General features: G+C 34.4%; 1 long non-coding RNA gene across 1 annotated transcript; it reads right to left on the reverse strand.

The window, feature by feature from the left end:
- Window positions 1-2,832: 2,832 nt before the first annotated feature.
- LOC111903631 (uncharacterized) lies at window positions 2,833-4,381 on the reverse strand. Its single transcript, XR_002854235.3, has 4 exons — window positions 4,060-4,381; window positions 3,697-3,775; window positions 3,377-3,493; window positions 2,833-3,042 (listed from the first exon to the last, which is right to left on the reverse strand). It is a non-coding gene; the product is annotated as an uncharacterized LOC111903631 (long non-coding RNA).
- Window positions 4,382-23,068: the final 18,687 nt, after the last annotated feature.

Genomic DNA, 23,068 nt, shown 5'->3' on the forward strand with positions numbered 1-23,068 from the left:
TCCCTATATATCATAAGCTAATGGGTCGGGATTGGTGCCTTCAACCCATAGTGTAGTGAGGAGACTCACCTCAAGCTGCTGAGTAACACAGACCAAAAGCTTGAACTGCCGATCCGGAAAATCCCCGCGCTAACAATATCAAAAAATACCAAATAAATAACCGGACTTCAACCCATAGCTGGAAACCTAGTCTGATTGTCCAATACTCAAGTTAAAATTCCATTTTAGCCTTTCCTCACATGGCCCAAAATCTATATCCCAAACCTATAGCAACAAAAACCCAGTATGGCCCAATTTCTAAATTGGTCCCAAAACCCATCATGAGCCTAATCTAAGAATGCCTAATTTCCTAAATGGCACAAAATATCCAATTGTCAAACCTGATCAAACTTCTGGCCAATGGTCAAAGGTCAAAGAGTCAACAAGTCAAGGAAGCCCAAAACCCCTAATAGCCCAAGGCCAAAAATCGATCCATTAGGCTTCTATTGAGAATGCCTGGTGTTCCACCCTATGACGCCTGCCCTTTGAATGTTGGGCGTTCCCATGAAAATGTTTGACGTGTGCTCACTGATCACCAACTTCCAAACCAATTTCTTAATGGCTTAAGATCTCATGTCCAAACTTCAGATCCAATCATAATGAAACGTCTAAAGCCATAAAGTTGCAAATTTTATGGACATACATGGCTACAATGAACCCAACACCGAGATCCGAACTCAAAATCAACTATAAGGCTCCAAAACTCTTGCATGGAAGGTTATGAGGACCCAAGATTGCATTTTTATGATTCTAGACTTACTATTATGCTTGAAAGGACAGTCCCAACCTCTGGAGCACTCCAAACTCACAAAGATCAAGTCTTTGGGGACCAAAAAGAATATAAACTACCCTAATTCATGATCTAACAAATAAGACATCAAGATCTGAACTTTATACCTCAAAATGATGCTCCAAGATGTCAAGAGTCCAGATCCACCAGCTAGAGAGCAACCATAATACTCCAAAGATCTTCCTTCTCTTATTTAGAACACTAAATGATACCAAAAAGATAAAAGAAGGCTTCAAAATCTCATACACACTTAGGGTTTTCAAAATGAGGATGGGGGATGGAGTGGTGATGGGTTTTGAGGCCATAATGTATCTTTAAGTAGGGTGCAAACCCTAAAAATTAGGGGTTAGATCTCTGCATGCAAACGTCTGACGTCCATCATAGAATGTCAGGCATTTGAACGCCAAGCGTCCAATGCGTTTGGACCAAAGTCCCAAAATTTAACACAAGGTTAAAATTGTAAATACCTGGAAATCATGGTGTTACAAATCTCCTCCAATTTATTGGTCGCTTCAGGATTATCGCCCCCTTTCTTTCCAAAAATCCAACCTTTTGACTCTCTAAAATCCTAATCGATTTGACCAAGAAAAAACCCATAAAAATCGTTACTATAAGTAAAAACCATTACCATAGGGTATAAATTTTTGTATTTTTTTCAATCATTTTTTGATAATCGTACCCATAAACTACTTTCCCTCACAAGTTGTTTTGTTTTCATGACTGTTGCTGACTTTTAGTGACACATAACATTTTAAAACATGACCATAAGCTAGTATTAGTCACATATTTTTTCATTTTTCATAGTTATTGTTGACTTTTAGTGACATGTAATATATTAAGCCTTGACTATAAATTACTTTTAGTCACATGTTTTGTTCGTTTGTCATGACTATTATTGACTTTTAATGATACATCTTTTATTAAACTATAACCATAAACTATTACTAGTCACATGGTTTTCATTTGTCATGACTGCTATTTACTTTTAGTCCCACGTAATATATTAATTCATGAACATAAACTACTTTTAGTTGCATCTACTATGGTTTTGATGACTATTATTGACTTTTAGTGACACATAATAGATTGAATTATGACTATTGTTGACTTTTAATCACATTTTTTTCGTTTGTCATGACTACTCTTGTACAACTTAAAATCATTTATAGGTTAAATATTGGCAAAGTAACATCATGTACATTTCTTTGATAAACAACTAAAATTAATAAATAAAAATGAAATACAACATTCACATTTACATTTACATATACACCAAGGATAAAAGCAATGCTAAGAAAGAGACTAAAGTGGTGTTTATTTTTTGTCTACAGATCGTATTGACCTCTTTTGTCTGTACCATGCAGATCACGCACAAACATTAGACTTTGCTGACTATTTGTTTTTTAAAAAACCGCAAACCTAAAAAGGTATTTGTGTTCTCTTCTTGACGCAGATGTAGACTAGAGTGTTCAAACCACTTCGATAATCTTCTAACTTTAAAAAAAAAACATCATTCTTATTTTATTCATTTTATATCAAGAGTTTTTAACCGGGTGTAGTGTTTTAAAAAAAATAATTACCAATTAAAGGTAATTTAAAATTTATTTACAAATTAATTAGAGTTTTTATCTAAAAAAACATATACTCCTAACCTCGTTGTTTTACACACGTATTAACTGTTTAACTTCATATTGATTTTATATATTAATTTATTTGTCAATGTTAGTGTGGTACGGTATTTCTTTTACATATTATCTTATTTGTTGCTGTTAGTGTGTTATTATATTTAAATTTTATTGGGGTTGCAATCTCAATTACATATTTCTCTTGTGTAATTATGCAATTTCAATATGAATAATATAAATACGACTAACAAATTACAATATGAAAAAAAAATTAACTGAATTTAAAAAGAATTGTAATATGATAGTATCTTTCAGTTATAAACCTAGAACTATTTTAATTTTAGTATTAAAAACTCTTTTAACTTTAAAAAACCAATATATTTAATGTCAGTTTATTTTAGCAGTTTGCACACGTTCAAAAAACAAACAATTTTCTTCTTACAAAATCCCGACAATTGGTTCACCTTTTCTATTACAGAGGTCTGCAGATGTAGTTCGCAAACTACAGACCTGTTGCCTCTAGCCTCTAGAAAAAACAAACAACGCCTAAGTAAAAACCAAACTAAAACTGCAACCTAAGTATAACACCTGCAAGAACAAAAGAAAACAAAACATTATGGGTGCGTTTGGTTGTAGAAAACTGTTTTCATTTTCTAAAAAAATGTTTTCAGAAAATAGAGTTGAGTTTTCGCTTTCAATTTTCAATGAAAATTTTAGAAAACGCGTTTGGTTGAAACCGAGGGAGTTTTCATTTTCCATCTTGAAAATTTTGGAAAACTATTAAAATCACTTTTCTAATTTAGATACAATTTGGTAAACTAAAAATTTTAGAAAACTGAACAACCAAACGAATTTTCAAAATTTCCGTTTTTTTTGGAAAATTTTCCTAGAAAACTAAAAAATCTTCCACAACCAAACGCACCCTATAATGTTGGATCATTTTTAATATCACCAAGAAGCAACCCCCCTCCACAAAACATTATAATGTTGGGTCATTTTTAATATGGATCAGCCAACAAAAACCTAGCTCAGTGAATCCCTGCACAAAAAATTACCAAAATTAAAAAGCATAAATAATATAAGGATAAAACAAAGCTACCAAAGGTAAACAAAACAATAATGGTACTCCAACAATGAACTTATGAAGTGATCATCAAAAAGGCAACGAACTTTGTAAGAGCAGCTAAACCAAGCATGAAAAGGGAAAAATCGATCACACCAACAAACAAGTAGAAAACCCACCAAATGTTATTATCACTAGGAACCAACAGGGACATAATCCTCTTGTCTAAAATCCCAGCCATATAGATCTTGATGATTCCTGAAAACACAAGAAAAAAACTATATAGATCTTGATTTCATGTAAGTATCAAAAGGGATTAATCATGTATTCTAGGGTTTCATTACTTGACATCCACCACGGATTAAGTCATTAAGAATCCAAATTGACACTGAATTTCCTAAACTTCATATCCTAAGTAAACGAAATCACATCTAATCAGTTCATTAACACACAATACATGGATTAACACATAACATACAAAAATAACCATGTAATGAATTAACACATAATATACAAAAATAACCGATGTAATCAACTGATACCTGAATGAATTCGATTTTTCCTCTATAGCTTCTTCTGAACTGAGCTCGGTTAACACAAAATCACCGGTTTACAATCGTCCGTAGTCGATGTTTTCGACTGAAACTAAACGAACCCAACAGCTTCGGGAGGATTAGAACACTACAAACCAGGTGTAACAGTTGAATAAATTATGGAAGGAGACTGCGGTGGTAGGATGGAGATGCGGGTGCTGATGCTGCTGACGGCGGCGCTGCTCGAATTGTAATTATGCATAGGTGCATATCCGTGGGTTGGAAACGACGAATATAGAAGAAAAGCGAGAGATTTCAGGTCTGATCTTTTTTTAAAAAGAGTAAAAAGAAAAATTATTTAATTTTTGGGTATGGCAAAAAAAATGTTAAATTTTGGTAAAGACAGGGAAATTGGAATTTTTTTAGAAGATTGTAAAAATTGAACCCCTCCAAATTGAAAATGAAGTCCCTCCAAATTTATGTTTCATTTTTCAATATATAATTATAACTAGATATGTTGCTCATGCTCTGTATAGGTCGTATGCGTCTGATTTGAGTGTCGTTTTTATTAAAAGATGCAGATGATTGTATTCGTTGGTTCCGTTCATCCTTTGGCATCATATATGTCACCAGGCGAAAATATAAAATCGAATATGAAATTATAATTATCTTTCTCAACCTCATTCGTTCCTTATTCAAAGGAAGTTGTAGTTTCTTTCGAATTACCATCCGTACCGTCAGTTAAAGATGGACCATCTACAATAAGAGAAATGTTTAATTATTAAAAGACGTTCCTGAATAGGGTTGTAGTTTAACAATCTAAAAAGTTAAATAACATATTTGCCATGTTGACATAGCCATAATTAGATAAAAGTTTCAAAGTACAATGCTATAACAGGATAAAATAAAAAGAAAATGTTGATAAAAAATGTTTTAATAGCGGATAATTTTCTTTAGGGCCAGATGAATGACATTTCTTGTTACCGTTACAGATTCAAAACTAATAACATGAGAGTGACAGTTGCAACTGCTGCTTTTTTCTTACCTTTCCCAGTCCTACCATTACACATTTGTTGTTTTTTTATCTGATGTTTGTTTGTATAGAGTTTTACCCCGCTTATTAAGGCTTTACGTAGATATGCTTGAAAATAAATCTTTAAATAGAAAGATGACAATCAAGAAAAAGAACATGTATAATAAATAGGCTGATGAAGGAAACTGAAAAGGGAATTTGATTTACCTGTAGATAAAGCTGAGAGAGGTTGTAGTCTTGTAGATGACCAAAGTAGCTGAAATAGATTCAACCCTAAAAAAATATAAAAACTCATCAATGCTAACATTAAAAAAAATACAAATTCTTCCTATTAATCTCACTACTAATGGAATTGAAGTTTGAGAAACAATGAAAGCATAGTGATAGGATGCATAAAGTGAGTGCATCTCGTTGCTATAACACAAATAAAAAAAATCTGCAATTCAAATAGGTAATTTACCAGAAATTTGATTGTGTAAAAGAGACAAATTTGAGAATCCATCAACAATTAAAAAGCCATTTCTTTATAATATAAAACTAAAACAACATCAATGTGTTAAAGTATAAGTCAAAAATTAACTAAAACTTATTAAGAACTACAAACTTAAAGATAGAGGAATTAAAAGACACCTAACTGTTGATTACATTACCTTTGGCTAAATGTAAAGACCTTGGGTTTGGGGTTAAATGACAAAGCTCATGTGATGTTAAGATGCTGGGATTGCACAGACTCAGCATTGATATAATGATTAATAACTAACATGCAAAAAGGATTTACTACACATTGACTGTTTTACCAAACAGATTTCTTCAAATGTTTTTCTTAAACGTTTTTATATGTTTAAAACTCTCCATCAAACTGCTTTACATACTGTATGTTTCATTTCAAACTCTTTTACAATTGTGTTCCAAACAAAGGTTTCCTTTATACTTAGACTGTTTTATCAAACAAATACTTTCAAACCGTTTTATAAACTGACATCAAGTAAATATTTTCTTAGATATTAATCTTTTTCAAAGGTTTTACAAAAATTCTTTTATGCTTTTATATTATCAATTGCATGCCCATATATGTATAGTTATATAAAAAATGTTTAAAAGACTTAGGAAGGCTAGCTCACTTTATTTCCTTTTCCTCGTTGGGATGTGGCTATAGGGTATCGATTATCCGTCCGAATGTCGTCTAAATATTAGTTATATATCATGTATACATATATAGACATAAAAGCTTCTTTCCATTAGTTCAGTACCTTTGGGTAGCAAAGGCATGCTTTCGATTATACACGTACACCATTAGTAACTATTATATGTATACTTAGAACATACTACTTACTATTCCAGGTACAATGAATCACACAAGAGTCAGTTCATTCACGAGTCTATACTAATACATTACATGTTACATGATTACGCTTACATAAATACGCTTACATATATACGCTTACTTAGATACGCTTACATGATTACACTTACAAATACATACGCTTACTTAGATACGCTTACATGATTACGCTTACATATACATACGCTTACATAGATACGCTTACATGATTACGCTTACATATATACGCTTACATGAGTACGTTTGCATAGATACGCTTACATGAATAAGGTTACATATACGATAATAGAATAGACATAACTAGGTGCTATAGCATGGAACGATTTCAGGATCTAACTATACCAATGAATCACTAACGCATTGTGATAGTTATATTGGGTATACATGATCATAGTAATGTGGATGTTCATGGCTTGCAATCATGCAGGGGTCGCGTGTGGGTCCCAAAATTTCTTTGACAAGGGAGCGTCTTGCTTGGGATCTAGCCATCACATTATGCCTTAACCCTCAATTAAAGCAAAATAGTACAAAAGTAGTCACTTATTACAAATACTATAGGACTTACGACAATTACAATAGGATATAAAATTCCAGTCAATATATTATTAATAACTTTACTATGTGTCATATTCACATAATCGATGAGGTAGGTTAGATAATAATAATATTAGTCGTACAGTCAGGTCTTAGTAGAAGGCTACTTTCAAAACCGTTGGGTCTTGGTAGAAGACTACTTTCAAAACAGCCGGGTCTTGGTAGAAGACTACTTTCAAAACAGTTAGGTATTAGTAGAAGATTTCTTTTATACTAATAGGAATCATAGGGATTTCTAGGGTTTTTCAAACGTTTTCAACTACTTACAAACATTCTTTCATACTTATAAAATCTTTCTTTCAAAACAATTTGAAGTCTTTCATTACAAGTTATACAAATCAAAGACACATTAAATACTTATGAATTCACCAGCTTTTTGGCTGATACTTGCTTTCAAAATAACTTGTATTCTCGGGTCACAAATAGACAGGTACGACGACCAGGTTTGTGAAGACGGAGCAATTCAGACTCGTCTTTTATTTTGATTATTCATTATGTTGTTGTATACTATGAAAGAACACACTTGTAATTAAAATTATACTATTAATGCAATGGATGATGTTGTTGCTTGTTTACTACTTTGCATTGTTGTGATACTTTACATGACGTCCTCCACCCCAGAACGTTTCCGCCGTTCTTAGTTTTGGAGGTGTGATAGATTGGTATTAGAGCATTGTTTATAGTGAATTAAGTATATCAACCCATAAACGATATACTAACTATAAATACAATGAGATTAAAAATACTCTGAACAAGAGTTTATACTTTAAATAATAAAATATTTGATTGAGTATATGTGCCTACATTCATACTAAAATTTGTGTCACAATGATAAGAACAAAAGTATTACGATTGTTGAATATCACAGGTAAGCTCGGGGATGTATGGTCAGTCTTAGGAGTGGCAAAGCCTGATCAACTATGCTGGTCCGAGGAGTGATTAGCATATGCCCGAGAATGGTTGTGATATGGCAACAAGTCTAAAAACTAACCAACACCACCACAATGAAATACCATAGGGGTATTTGGTTTTACTATAAGTACTTTATACTTGAGAACTAAATAAACATAGGATCTTCATTACTAGGTCAAACCTTCGTGAACATACTTCCATTCCGTACTAGGACTGCATCATAGGGATATAGGTCAAACCCTCAAAAACATATTCGTACTCTTTACTTGAACGATCGAACTACATCTAGGTTCAACCATAATCGCTCACGAACTCCTTATCTTTGTATTGCAAAATTAAGTCGTCACCCAGAAATAGACAGCCGAACAATGAAACCCCTGCTTTTCCTATGGACGCCGCTACTTTCCAAGCCGTAGTTACAGCTGCCATGACGGTTGCCGTGGCAGCTGTCCTCGCAAACCGCAACGCTATCAACGCAAGAAAGGCTGAAAAAGGAGTCAGAAATTCCGATCGTTGTACCGATCCGGGAAGCCAACAAATAGTAACAGTCGCCAACACCCAAAACAACAACTCAGAGTTTAAGAAACGGAAGCGTCAAGCCCAAACAGAACGCAGGCGAATTCAAAGGCTTGCGATGCAACAACAACCAGTGGCAACTCCTGCCACCTCAGCACCGGCCAAGCTTTATGAGGGAACACTCCCGAAGTGCAACAAGTGTAACTACAATCATAACAATTGCAACAAGCTGGGGCACATTGCTCGTTTCTGTCAAACCACCGCAACCACCGGAGCCATCCAGGTTTGCTATAGTTGTGGTGAGACAGGACACTATCATAAGAATTGTCCAAAAGGAAAGAACAACGAAAGCACCCACGTCCACGTAACTCCGACTCGACACTTCAATTCCACCACCAATACTAGTACCAGCCAGATATGTCACCAATGCGGTGAAATTGGGCACCTCAAGAAGGATTGTCCAATAACAAAGAACTCCGGTGCAGACGGCAAAATACTAAGGATCACTGCCGCAGGAGAAACTACTCCGGACCCACGTTAATGTAATTAACGCGTTTCATTGTAACAGACTTATAAACCGTTTTAAACTAGTGCAACTAGAGTCTTACCTTTTGCGAGATCCCGTCTGTAAGTGGATCCTCGTGCTGCGTATACTTGTCTTTTGTAGTATACCTAGTTCGCAGCAATAGTCATGTAGTAAATCTATAGTACTGTAACTCGGTTAAAGGTTGCACTGTAGTGTTTTGTCTGTAACGCCTTATGTTCAAATCTGATGTCTTTAAGTTTCCATATGATTCCGACATTATCATACAACTTGAGTCAATTCGATCCTCATAATACCAGTTTCGTGCGCACATCTCTTTCTCCGAAATCGTCTTTCTAGTGAAGCTGTCACTCTAACCGAAGTACTCATGCATAGAGTACCGTATATTTCTTATCCTTTCTGAAGAGAGCTCAGCAAACCTCCCCGAAGTACCACTCGTGCAGTACGTCAAGTTCAATCCAAAGATCCATACGGTTGATCTATCGCTGAAGAATGTATACGTAGGGGTGGTATATAATCAAGGTTCTACAGGTTTAGAACTAATTAGTCTACTTTATCTCTTTTCCTCGTTGGGGTGTGAGGTTAAAGAAGAATCATTTATTCGACTACCTTTTTAATCTTAATTATATATGACTCGTATACACGAGACTGTGATTGATGAACCATGTATGACTTTAATATTAACTTCAGGACGGAGACTGCCCAGTACCACGAATAATCGCATCGTCATGCGAACAAAACTTAGAACCCAATACGACTCCTGTAACCATATCGCCCTACGGTCTCGCACCAACGAAGATACAAGAAACATCTGAATAACTTAACGAACTACTCATAAATAGAATGGAAATATCAAGCTTCTCACCCTGGAGGGCTTCGGTCTTATTCTTCAAGAGGATAGACAGATTGCTTCGTAAGTCCATCGACTCCTAAGACCTCGACAAGATTTCAAATAGAAATCATTACCCTCTGCCTCGCTTAGATGAGTCAGTTGACCAAACGCAATGAACTATTTACCTTTCAGAAATAGACCTGAGATCCGAATATCACCAGATACGAGTGTCAGCGAAGGATGTCCCGAGGACAATCTTCCAAACTCGATATGGACACTACGAGTCCGTAGTGATACCCATCGGATATGATGCATACGCCCGTAGTATTCATGAACGTAATGAATAGGGTACGCCATTCTTACTTGGATCGATTCGTCATTGTCCTTGTAAATGACTTATTTATCTACTCTTTTAGTAAGAAAGGGCAAGGAAACATCTACAACTTAACCTACCCCGTGAAATCAGTAATGTACTTTGTACCCTTACGTCTCGAACTTGAAAACATACCTTTTTGTCAGGACTCTCGTAATCCCACTCGAAGAGATCGAGATCAACGAGAGCCTCGCCTTCGTGGAAGAACCGTAGTGACCACCGACCGAGAGGTCAAGCAGACGAAGCAACGCCGCATCCCATTAGCGATGGTTCGCTGGAATGCGAACCGGGGTCCCGAATTCACTCAGGAGCGCGAGAATCAATCGATTAGGAAGTATCCCCACCTCTTGACTCGATCATTCATACCTACTTCCTTACCTAAATTATAATTTCAGGACGAAATTCCCTCTAACAGGGGGATGATGTGACAACCCGAAATTTCTATTCTATATAACATTTCCATTCAATAGAAGTCAGAACAATTTCTGCTAATTTTCAGACTTTTTGGAATAAGTTTGAGTATTTTAGGATTAACACTTTAGGAGATATCAGGAGAGAGGATGCCCTAGAGTACTTTGTGCATCTTAAAAGTTTCAAAACTCCAAGATTTTGGAGTTTATAGCTCAAATAATATTTTTGGACCAAAAACTCGACGGACTATATAAAGGGCACTTAGTCATTTTAGTTCATTTCTTCCATTTTCAACTAGAGAAAAACCCGAATTTTCTCCCAAGGATCTTCAATCTTTTGCCCCAAATTGTAAGTACATCTACCCTAGAGTGTTTTAAAGCTTACTACATGTTTAGATATCATAGAAATCACTTAAGAATCACAAGAAAAAGGAGCTTACGGTCCAAGATCTTCTTGGACCGTAAACTCTATTTTTGGTGCCAAAGTGCTCCCAACTCTTCCCTTATGCTTAGAATCTATTGTGGAACCCTTCCTTGATGATTTTAGCACATGAAAAGCACCATAAAACCCCATTTATATGTGTTTACTATTTGGGGATCTCACAAAACCGTAAACACCCCAAAGTGAGTATAAATGACCCATATTTCCTTCCTTATGCCTTGAATCAAGCCTAGACTTTTACCCTGAAGTGTTTAGGACTTGAAAACATCATAGAACCATGTTCCATATGAGTTTACGGCAGCAAAATCATGGAGAAATGGTCCATGGGCCGTAAACTCCATTTAGGAGTGTATTGATGCCACAAAACATTTCCTAAGGCTTAAACATGAAGTAGGAATGCATGAAATGACTTAGAAGACTTCAAACCAAAAAATGATCAAATGGTAATGGGCTTACGACCGTAAACTCAAGGGCTTATGACCGTAAACTCAATGGGTTATGGTCTTTAGGGAGTAAACTCATATTAGGGGTTCCTTTGAACCCTAAACTCAAATAGCTTTGTCCTACAACACTTACATGGAATCCTTAGCACTTATAACACTTATATAAGGTGTTTATCATTCCCTAGGATGTCTTAACTTTGTTATTTAGTTATTTAAAGACTAATTAGTTGCATATATGTGATATTATATGTTAACTAGGATCATAGAGTACGTACAAGTCTTCACTTGACACTTAGCATCCTATACAAACCGTTCATCCCAACCACTTGCTACAGGTGAGTTCATACCCCTTAAATGAACCTTTTAAATGTTTCTAAATGTTTTTAAATGCTTTATGGGGGGGGGGATAAAAGTTGAATCATGCTAGTTATTATATCAATCACATGGGATTAATAACTAACATGCAAAAAGGATTTACTACACGTTGACTGTTTTACCAAACAGATTTCTACAAATGTTTTTCTTAAATTTTTTTATATGTTTAAAACTCTCCATCAAACTGATTTACATACTGTATGTTTCATTTCAAACTCTTTTATAATTGTGTTCCAAACAAAGGTTTCCTTTATACTTAGACTGTTTTATCAAACAAATACTTTGAAATCGTTTTATAAACTGACATCAAGTCAATCTTTTCTTAGATATTATTCATTTTCAAAGGTTTTACAAAACTTCTTTTATGCTTTTATATTATCAATTGCATGCCCATATATGTATAGTTATATAAGAAATGTTTAAAAGACTTAGGAAGGCTAGCTCACTTTATTTCCTTTTCCTCGTTGGGATGTGGCTATAGGGTATCGGTTATCCGTCCGAATGTCGTCTAAATGTTAGTTATATATCGTGTATACATATATAGACATAAAAGTTTCTTTCCATTAGTTTAGTACTTTTGGGTAGCAAAGGCATGCTTTCGATTATACACGTACACCATTAGAAACTATTATAGGTATAGTTAGGAGATACTGCTTACTCTTCCAGGTACAAGGAATCACACAAGAGTCAGTTCATTCATGAGTCTATACTAATACATGACATGTTACATGATTACGCTTACATAGATACGCTTACATGATTACGCTTACATATATACGCTTACTTAGATACCCTTACATGATTACGCTTACATATACATACGCTTACTTAGATACGGTTACATGATTGCACTTACATATACATACACTTACATAGATACGCTTACATGATTATGCTTACATATACGTTTACATAGATACGCTTACATGAATAAGGTTACATATACGATAATAGAACAGACATAACTAGGTGCTATAGCGTGGAACGATTTCAGGATCTAACTATACCAATGAATCACTAACGCATTGTGATAGTTATATTGGGTATACATGATCATAGTAATGTGGATGTTCGTGGCTTGCAATCATGAAGGGGTTGCGTGTGGGTCCCAAAATCTCTTTGACAGGGGAGCGTCTAGCCTGGGATCTAGCCATCACATTATGCCTTAACCCTCAATTAAAGCAAAATAGTACAAAAGTAGTCACTTATTATAAATACTACAGTACTTAAGACAATTACAATAGGATATAAAATTCCAGTCAATAAATTATTAATACCTTTACTATGTGTCATATTCACATAATCGATGAGGTAGGTTAGATAATAATAATATTAGTCCTACAGTCAGGTCTTGGTAGAAGGCTACTTTCAAAACAGTTGGGTCTTGGTAGAAGCCTACTTTCAAAACAGTTGGGTCTTGGTAGAAGGCTACTTTCAAAACAGTCGGGTCTTGGTAGAAGACTACTTTCAAAATAGTTCGGTCTTGGTAGAAGATTTCTTTTATACTAATAGGAATCATAGGGATTTCTAGGGTTTTTCAAACGTTTTCAACTACTTACAAACATTCTTTCATACTTATAAAATCTTTCTTTCAAAATAATTTCAAGTCTTTCATTACAAATTATATAAATCAAAGATACATTAAATACTTATGAATTCACCAACTTTTTGGCTGATACTCGCTTTCAAAATAACTTATATTCCCAGGTCACAAATAGACAGTACGACGACCAGGTTTTGTGAAGACGGAGCAGTTCAGACTCATCTTTTATTTTGATTATTCATTATGTTGTTGTATACTATGAAAGAACACGCTTGTAATTAAAATTATACTATTAATGCAATGGATGATGCTGTTGCTTGTTTACTACTTTGTATTGTTGTGATACTTTACATGACGTCCTCCACCCCAGAACGTTTCGGCCGTTCTTGGTTTTGGGGATGTGACACTATCAAACGACAATTAAAGATTAAAAAGTTCTAAGGGCACCTCTTATTCCGTTTTTTTTGCACTCCCAAAGGAAATGAGTAAGAAACATACTTTATCATCAAGAAATGAAAACATAAGATGAAAATAGAAGAACTTATCGTAGCCATCTTGGATGAAGAAATGTGGTGATTTACTGGTCACAAAAGCAGAAAAATCATTACTTAAATGATTAGTGTATTGAATTGCATACATGTAAACCATTATAGCACAGATAATCAAGCAATCAACAACTTGAAATTGAAGCAAGGAAATTGAAAGGAAAGATATTTGACGAAAATTACCTTATTGTCAGGGGTAAACGATTTCATAGGAAGAACCAAAGAAACAACTTCAGGATGTTACTGTTGATTCATTATTTGAGACGATTCACAGTTTCACACCATATTGACCAAAACGGGTCAAACCTCTTGTTAGTTACTAAATTGTTTGATGCTTATTTACTTATTTTATTATGGGCCATAAAAATAGTGCTCAGTGCTACATGAATGAACAATTAGTAAGGAGGACCTGTAAGTCCATTTTGTGGCAGATATTTTGCCATCAGTCAACAGGAACCATGAAAAAATCAAATTCAAAATATGAAAATTATTAGGTTTGAATCACACTTTGCCATTACTTCAAGCACCTAGTAGACAAAATTGCTCGATGGAAGTGAAACTGTTCTCCATAGCCATAACTTACTATACCAGGTTTACCAACTGTTTGATTATCTTCACTCAATCCTAAAATAAAAAAAAAATGCTACCTTCGAGGAGTCGCTTCGGACTTGCTTCGGATGACAATGAAAATCAGAAGTAGCAAATTCAAATAAACCCTAATTGACGAACATTAAAAAAAATATAACCTATTACCTAGATAAAATTGAACAAAATGGACGAAAAACGAAATAGAAACAGGGTGATCGGGGATGAGGGCTTTATTTAATGTCTGTTGTGGAAGAGAGGGACTCGTATGTGTCTTCTGTGGGTGAAGAAGAATCAACAGCGTTGTCTAGAAACCGATAACTAAAAAAAACACTAAATGATGGTGGTCTACCCGTTTGATCTACGGAAGACACATGCAACACAGGTGGTGGATTTCGATGGTCACAAAGGCGAAGGGGAAACAAAGAGCTTTTCTTCGAGGAGTAGATCATTAACGAACCAATAAATCCCGAGGTATCCGAAGCGGTAACAGGACCAAATGGAAGCAAGTCGGTGGATCTTTGGCGGTGGCGATATGCGCAGGAACTGCGTGTTAGTGAAAGGTTTTGAGGACGAAGGATTCCCGGAGATGTTTGAAGAAGAAGGGATGATGAACAGGGTATACTAACCCCGGTTGGAGGCGGTGTTAATTTGTGAGCGGAAGAGAAACACCGTGAGAGGCAAAAGAAAAGGAGCACCGATCGCAAAGAAAGAAAGAATTGTTCAAGAAGAAAGAAATCTAATCTGCAAACTTTGGTTGAGTTAAAATAACTGAAGAGCAAAGGTGGAGGAGAGAATACAAAAATGAAGTCCCTATTGGTGGAAAAAAACGGTGAAATAAAGAGAAAGCAATGCGTGGATAAACAATTTAGAAAATGACAAAATATACCCCGGAAACAGGCAAGGAGTGTAAAAACAAACATAAACAGAGGACGAAATCTAGCAAAAAGTTAGGAACTTTACTGTTCCTAACTTTCATTTCTTAAATATATATATATATATATATATATATATATATATATATATATATATATATATATATATATATATATATATATATTAATAAAATATTTTGAGTGATGTGTTTTTTTATTGTTATAATTTTATATTTTTAGATACACATAAAAATAAAAACATGACTATAACATATTTTTAATTACATGCTTTATTTTTTAAATGTTATAATAAAATATTTATAGACACATGTTATTCTTTTATATTCAAAATCATTAATTTTAGACATATATATGAACTTAAACTGTTATCACAAAAACTTATAGTTACATGTTTTTTTAAATGACATAATAAAATAATTACAATCATGATGGCCTAACGTGACTATAAGCTAGTATTTGTCATATTTTTTTTTACATAAAATAGTGACAAAGTGTGTGAAAATAGTTTGCAATGGTGATGGTTTTTAGCCTATATGTGACTAAAACATTATTGAAATTTGATTGATGACCTTTAGTTATGCAATTAACAAAATCCGTGACAACCTTGTTTCTAGAAAGCGTGACTATAGGTCATTTTTGTACTATTGTTTAATGACGACCTAATTTCTAAAGTTTTTACATTTTCCCCTGGTTAAAAGAATTTTGTCCCGAAATTTTAACTTGTACTTCTCTCTACCACAACATTAATAAAAAGTTAAGGGTACTTGATCTTCATTTGATCCTCCCTTTCTCAGGTAAAATCAAGTCCTCACCTTGAGTTCCATCATACGTTTACTTTATGAATACCACTTTGTTTCAATCTCTTGACTTCTCGATCCATGATTTCCATAGGTTCCTCCACGAAATGAAGTTTAGAATCAACCTGGATTTCATCGAGAGGAATGATAAGTGTGTCATCAGAAAAACACTTCTTAAGATTTGATACATTCTTGAGTTCCTCAGGCAATTTGAGTCTATATGCTACAGGACCAATTCTAGTTAGAATCACAAATGGTCTTATATATCGCGGATTTCACTTGCCTCACTTTCAAAACCATATCACTCCTTTCTAAGGAAATACTTTTAACATCACCCAATCTCTTACTTGAATTTCTAAAGGCTTGCATCGACGATCAACGTAACTTTTCTGACAGTTACGTGCATCCTTTATCTTGTCCCGAATCTAGACAATCTTTTCTGTTGTCTCATGTATGATCTTAGGACCAGTAAGCAGCGAGTCTCCCACATACTTCTTTGCTAGCTGGGTACTCCTACTTCCGTCCAACATATTGTTAATTGACACTTGCATCCGTAAAGAGCTTTGAATGGTGTAAATTTGATGATAGTGTGGTAACTATTATTGTAAGAAAACTCAATGAAGGGTCGATGAGTATCCCATGCATTTATGAAGTCTATCATACAAGCTCCGAGCATGTCTTTTAAAGTCTGTATGGTCCTTTCACTCTAACCATCAGTTTGTGGATGATAAGGTGTGCTCATATCCAAACGTGTTCCTAAGGACTTTTGCAATGATTGCTAGAATCATTAGGTGAATCTACTGTCTCTATCAGAGATAATAGATACGGGCACACCATTGAACTTGATAATTTCCTTAATAAAATTTATGGTCAACTTCTCCATTTTATATGTCTCATTTATTGGTAGGAAATGAGTAGAAATGGTCAATATGTCAACCAATACCTATATGGTGTCAATGTGTCATAACTTTTTGAATTTTTTGGAAATTTCATTAAAAAAATCCGTAGTTATTTGTTCCCACTTCCACTTAGGTATTTCTAGTTGTTGGATCACTCTCGAGGGTTCTGATATTCAACCTTCACTTTAGCACATGTCATACATTTACTTACATAGGTGGCAATTTCTATTTTCATATTGGGCCACTAATATAATCTTTTCAAATCTAAATACATATTGTCTGAACTAGGGTAGATAAAGTATCTCGATATGTGTGCTTAATCTATGATTAGCTTTCTTGGATCACCGAACTTAAGTGTTCAAATTGGGTTTCATCATCTCTAAGCTCGAACACTTATCCATACCTCATAAGAATTTGTTCGCAACATTCTCTTATCCTAGAGCTTTGAGTTATGCGTCTTGAATTTGTATGATAAGGTTTAACTGAGATGTCATTGTTAGTGCACGGACCCTCCTAGTTTTGGATCGTTCCTTCTAGCTCAAAGCATTTGCTACCACATTTTCTTTGTTGGGATTATAACAAATTTTGTATACATAGTCGTTAAGTAGTTATATCCATCTTCATTGTCTCATATTGAGTTCCTTTTGATCGAGGATCTGCTGCCGACTCTTATGATATGTGAATATTATGCACTTTGTACCGTAAAGATAGGGTTTCCATATCTTTAGTATGCAGACTACAACTCCCAACTTAAGATTCCGAGTAGTGTAGTTATTTTGATATAGTTTGAGCTGTGTAGAAGCATAAGCAATGACTTTGTTCCTTTACATTAACACATATCCTAATCCTTGACAATACACCATAAAATCCTCTGTTCCTTCTAGGATGGATAGGATCTATGCACTACAAATCATTTGCTTCAGTTTTGAAATACATACTCTTGTTTGTCGTCCCAATTAAATCTCTTATCTTTATAGGTTAACGTTGTGAGAGGCTTGGCTAATTTGGAGAAATTATCTATGAATCTTCTATAATAACCTATGAGCCCTACGAATTTACGCACCTCCATTGGAGTCTTTCTTGCTTCCCAATTGTTAATTGAATCTATCCTAGAGGGATCACCGTGAATTGTTTTGTTACTGACTACACGCTCTATGCCTTTTATATTAGGCTGCACCACATGACACTATCTATATGGCTACTTTATATCTCGTTCTTTGGATATATATATATATATATATATATATATATATATATATATATATCCTTACTACTAATCCCTTGCATTGTCACCTGCTTCATTAAGGATCATCTGAAATGCTCTTTCTTTGGATTTGACAACACATTTTGCCTTGCAGCTTCGTTTTTCTTTGGGAAGTTCTTCAAAATATGCCCACTATCCCCACATTTGTAACACTTCTTGTTGTCGAATATACAGTCACTGGAATAGTAACCGATCCTCCTACACTTATAACAACCCACTTCTCCTTCGCATCTCCCATAATGCTTCTTCTTGCACTTTTCACACCAATTAGCTCCATACTTTTGGTCATCCAGGTTAGACTTCAAGAATCTTCATTTCTTATCGGATCTTGAGGATACCTCAATCTTCCTCTTTTCTCCTGCTATATCTTTTTTCTAGAGACTTTTCTCTTATCTAGGTTTCTGCATTCTTAGTTGCTCTAACAGTTGTCTTTAAAGTAGTTGCCATTTTGATTGTTGGGCCAAAGTCCGTTAGCAATGCATTATCAAACCTATCTATCTTGCTGCGTTCAATAGGCACCAATTAGTGGAATAGCTTCATCCTTTCATTGAATACGGTGGCATACTTATCAACACTCATCCTCCCTTTCTTCAGGTTCTGAAACTCATTGTTTAGGCCTACCAGATCTATCTCTGAGCAGTGTTGCATTTTCAACTGTTCCATGATGCTTCCCAAGACATTCCCATGGATTTTCCGCATGACATTGTATCTCCCAACAACTTCCACCAACTTAAAACTCCGGTATCTAGTTGTCTATCTACAAAGACGTTTTTCTGCTTGTTTCTACAGCTGCAGCTTTCAGATACCATCTCCAACTTGGAGATTCAGTCCATAATCTTCACTAGCTTTGGTCTTACAGAAAGACTTGGTGGTTTGGCATACAATAAGTTCTTATATATACAGAGTATTAAGTATTATCATACATTTATCTTCTCATTTGTAATACTTATATTATTATTATCATGTAAATACATCTCAATACATATAGAACCATGCCTGGTTCGCATAGCGTATATCATCAAATATACATATAACACATATTTCTAGATAATAAGCATATAACTCACATATAAAATTTCAACATATATTTAATACCTTTAATAATACTTGTATTAAAATCATGTTCATGAAAAAGGACTATGCACTCACTTGTTAAAGTGATGACTCGAAATTTGGGTAGCGCTTCGCTTTTAACAATTTTCCTTTCCTTTGACAAAACCTAGTATCATTATTACTAGATTTTAGCATAATATTTAATTTGACTAATTATCACTCTAGATTCATCATTAACTCAATGTCTACTGTAAGATCTATCAAGTAAGGAACAACCAGGTAGGATCATATCGGAGGTAGGGTCTATTCGGTATACGAAGTATATTGTATGAAAATCCAAATTTAAACACCTCACTAAATCATAGTCTAAACATCATCCTCATAAGTAGATCAATTAGTATAATGACTTGGAATCACTAATAAATCTTGTTTATAGGTTCATAATAACGATAATGAACTTAAACATAAGTTATACTTACGGTATGGTAAGCATAACTCACTTACCTGGGGTTTAGCAAGGAACTGGGCTCTGTGCTAGCAAAACTTATGAGCCGGAAGCTCTTCTTATTGGGGTCTTCTGGCGCTCTGGGACTCACTTCTAGCACCTAGGAGGTGCTAGGAAATTTTTTGGAAGGTTTAGGGTGTTTGGGAGAGAAGGTTTGAGAAAGTATGAAGAAAAATGAGTGATTTGTGCCTTTATTTATAGCTTGTCTGAAGGTTGTATGCTGGTCATACTAGATAGATATGTTGGACATACTCATGCTAGGTGTCACCATCTGGTGGCAAGGCATGGAGAGGAAGAAGTGGCTCAGATCGCGCCACGTGTCACTCCTTGGTTACTACAAAAACTAATTATCTTCTAAAATTCGTAACTTTCGCATACAAGCTCTGGTTTTAACGTTCTTTATTTCCACACGTAGGTATCGACAGGATCTACAACTTTCATGTAGACTCCGTAGGCTAATTTTGAATTTACTTTTAATGTTAGGTTTAACAAACTTAGACAGTTAAAGTCCGTAAAAAATTCATAACTTTGTCATCCGATGTCTGTTTTTGGTTGTCTTTATATCGTTGAGCTCCTATTAACGAGATCCTTAATTCTCATTTAGGTTGTGTCAGCTAAAAATCGATCTGTCTAAAATTCGATTTCTGGGCTGCATATTGATATATATATATATATATATATATATATATATATATATATATATATATATATATATTAAATCTTAGAAAAACTATAACTTCTTCAAACGAAGTAAGATTTGGACGTTCTTGATATGCACGCTCTCGGTTTAATGTATACTCAATAAGCAAAAATCTTTATGAAAGCAAGTCCCATGACTTTTTAGCCTTAAGGGCTTGAAGAAGATAAGGGCATGGAGATTGACCCATCTCTATGACTTTTCTTTTAGGTTGCTAAGGCTAAAATGTATTTCATCAAAAATTTACTTTTTAGAATATGCGGAGCCGTGTCGGTTTAATCGCGAAACTTCGACAGGTCATAACTTATTCGTTATAATTGATATGTACAGAATCCTTGTGACATATACTATAAATTTGGTTAAGATTATTTATTTTAAATAATATTCTATCAAAAAGTCATCTTTAACGCTTATTATCTCTAAATTGATTAGCCCGAATCTATAGGCGTTACAATTATCTCCGCCTTAGGATGATTACGACCTGGAATAATCAACGAAACAGGGCATGCATAATGATTCCATGTGTTATCTTTTGATCCTAGGTAATAACCGTAACTCTTATGTCATTTCAAATGAGAATCTAACTCTTGACTGCTGGCGGTGCTTAATCTTGCACCCGAGCTTCATACTATGTTGGACTTTCAATTGTAACCTTCGAGTTACAAACTAGATCCTATTGGAGACTCCCGTTCCTTCTTAAATAGACTTAACTTAATATATTTTCTTTACTTTGATTGTCATAACAAACTAATGATTTATGTTCTAATGACCTCTAGTTGTATGATGCAACTCTTAGACACGAATCTTTTTGATTCTGATTCCAGATTGGAATATACCTTCCTTCATGTTCTGATGTGTTATAACTTTCTAGCATTTAGTACTTCTAGCTAAAAGCTTCTTATTTTAATGACGATCGAGATACTTCTATTGATCGATTCGATTATCTTTCACTTTCATCTCTTGGCTTAAGTCAGATGCTACATCGAACTTGGTTCTCTCAACCACATAGAGTACATATCTTAGTCGGACTCGATATGATATGACCACTAGGGTCGGAATAATAATCATATTTTTAGTCAGTACCGAAAGATGGTAGCGACATACATAAACAAAAAAGAATCAATGACATTTTGTTTCTTTTGAGACTCAATATTTTGCCAATAAACATTCTATCTTTCTTTTGTCATTGAAATCCCATTTTCTTTTGAAATCTTTTTTAGTTTGTTATTTGAAACTTTGAGAATTTGTGACTTGATCTTTAGAAACTGATTCATTTGAAAGTTTTTCTTCATTAACTTTTACTTTCTTAACTTCCCAAACTCTTTTTGTTTTTTTTTCGTTGAAAGTGGATGAGTTTTTCTTAAGATTGTTTTCGACAGTGCTTTGATTAGAGAAGAATCATTCTTTTGTTGGTTCTTTATTGTTCTCAACAACAATTTTGTAATCTCAGGATTGACTTTCTCTCCATTTCCTGTCGTAAGAGACACTTGATTTGGAAGCACCATGTTATCTGTGCAATTGAAATTAGGATAAACAATAGAATTTTTTTTCAAGATAATGAAGACCTTTTTTCTTCATAACTTTGTCGAACTTCTTAGTTTCCTCATAGACCTGATCAACTACAACCCGGGGTATGGTTGTTTCATTCGGAACATCTTAGTTATCATCATCACTATCTGTTTAACTATCTTCGACGGTAACATGGTCATGGTCATGATCATGAACTTTAGAAGTTAAGTGTTTGTCAGTGTTACCTTTAACGGAACAATGATTACATATTTCTTTACCCTTAGCCATTGAAGTGACATTAATAATATATAACTAAGAACAATCAACAACTCCATCCTCATTAGTTTCACTAATATTATCTAAATCATCTTTGATATCAGCACAATTGTTTTGAGAGGCAGATGTAGAATTCTCGGTTCTTTTCAAAATTATCATTTGTTTGTTTTTGGTCAAGGTCTTATTTACAATATCAACAAGATCATATGCATCTAAATATTCATCAATTTTAACTACACCATATGCATATGAGTCATTCGGGACCTTGTCAAATTCAGATATTTTCTTTTCACAGTTACAAGAAATATAATCAGTTTTCTCCCTTTCGAAAGCTAAAAAGGGCAAAGTTTCATGTGTTGTTCTTGGCTAATGTCAGAAAAATGATGTAATGGAATTAACTTGCCATAGAATCGTTTAGCTGAATTACAATAGGTATTTCTTTCTTTAAGCATAATATTATTATCAGTTCTCAAACTATCTCTATCACACATGATATTTGTTAATTGAAGGTCTAAACTATCTATCTGATACTTCTTCGACTCCAAACACATCTGACATTCTAGTAGTAAGGAGTTTGATTTTTTAGCTTCGCTATTAACAGAAATAAGCATGTCATTAAATCAAGATAAAGTG

Source organism: Lactuca sativa, chromosome 7, assembly GCF_002870075.4.
Source record: "Lactuca sativa cultivar Salinas chromosome 7, Lsat_Salinas_v11, whole genome shotgun sequence".
Classification (NCBI taxonomy): domain Eukaryota; kingdom Viridiplantae; phylum Streptophyta; class Magnoliopsida; order Asterales; family Asteraceae; genus Lactuca; species Lactuca sativa.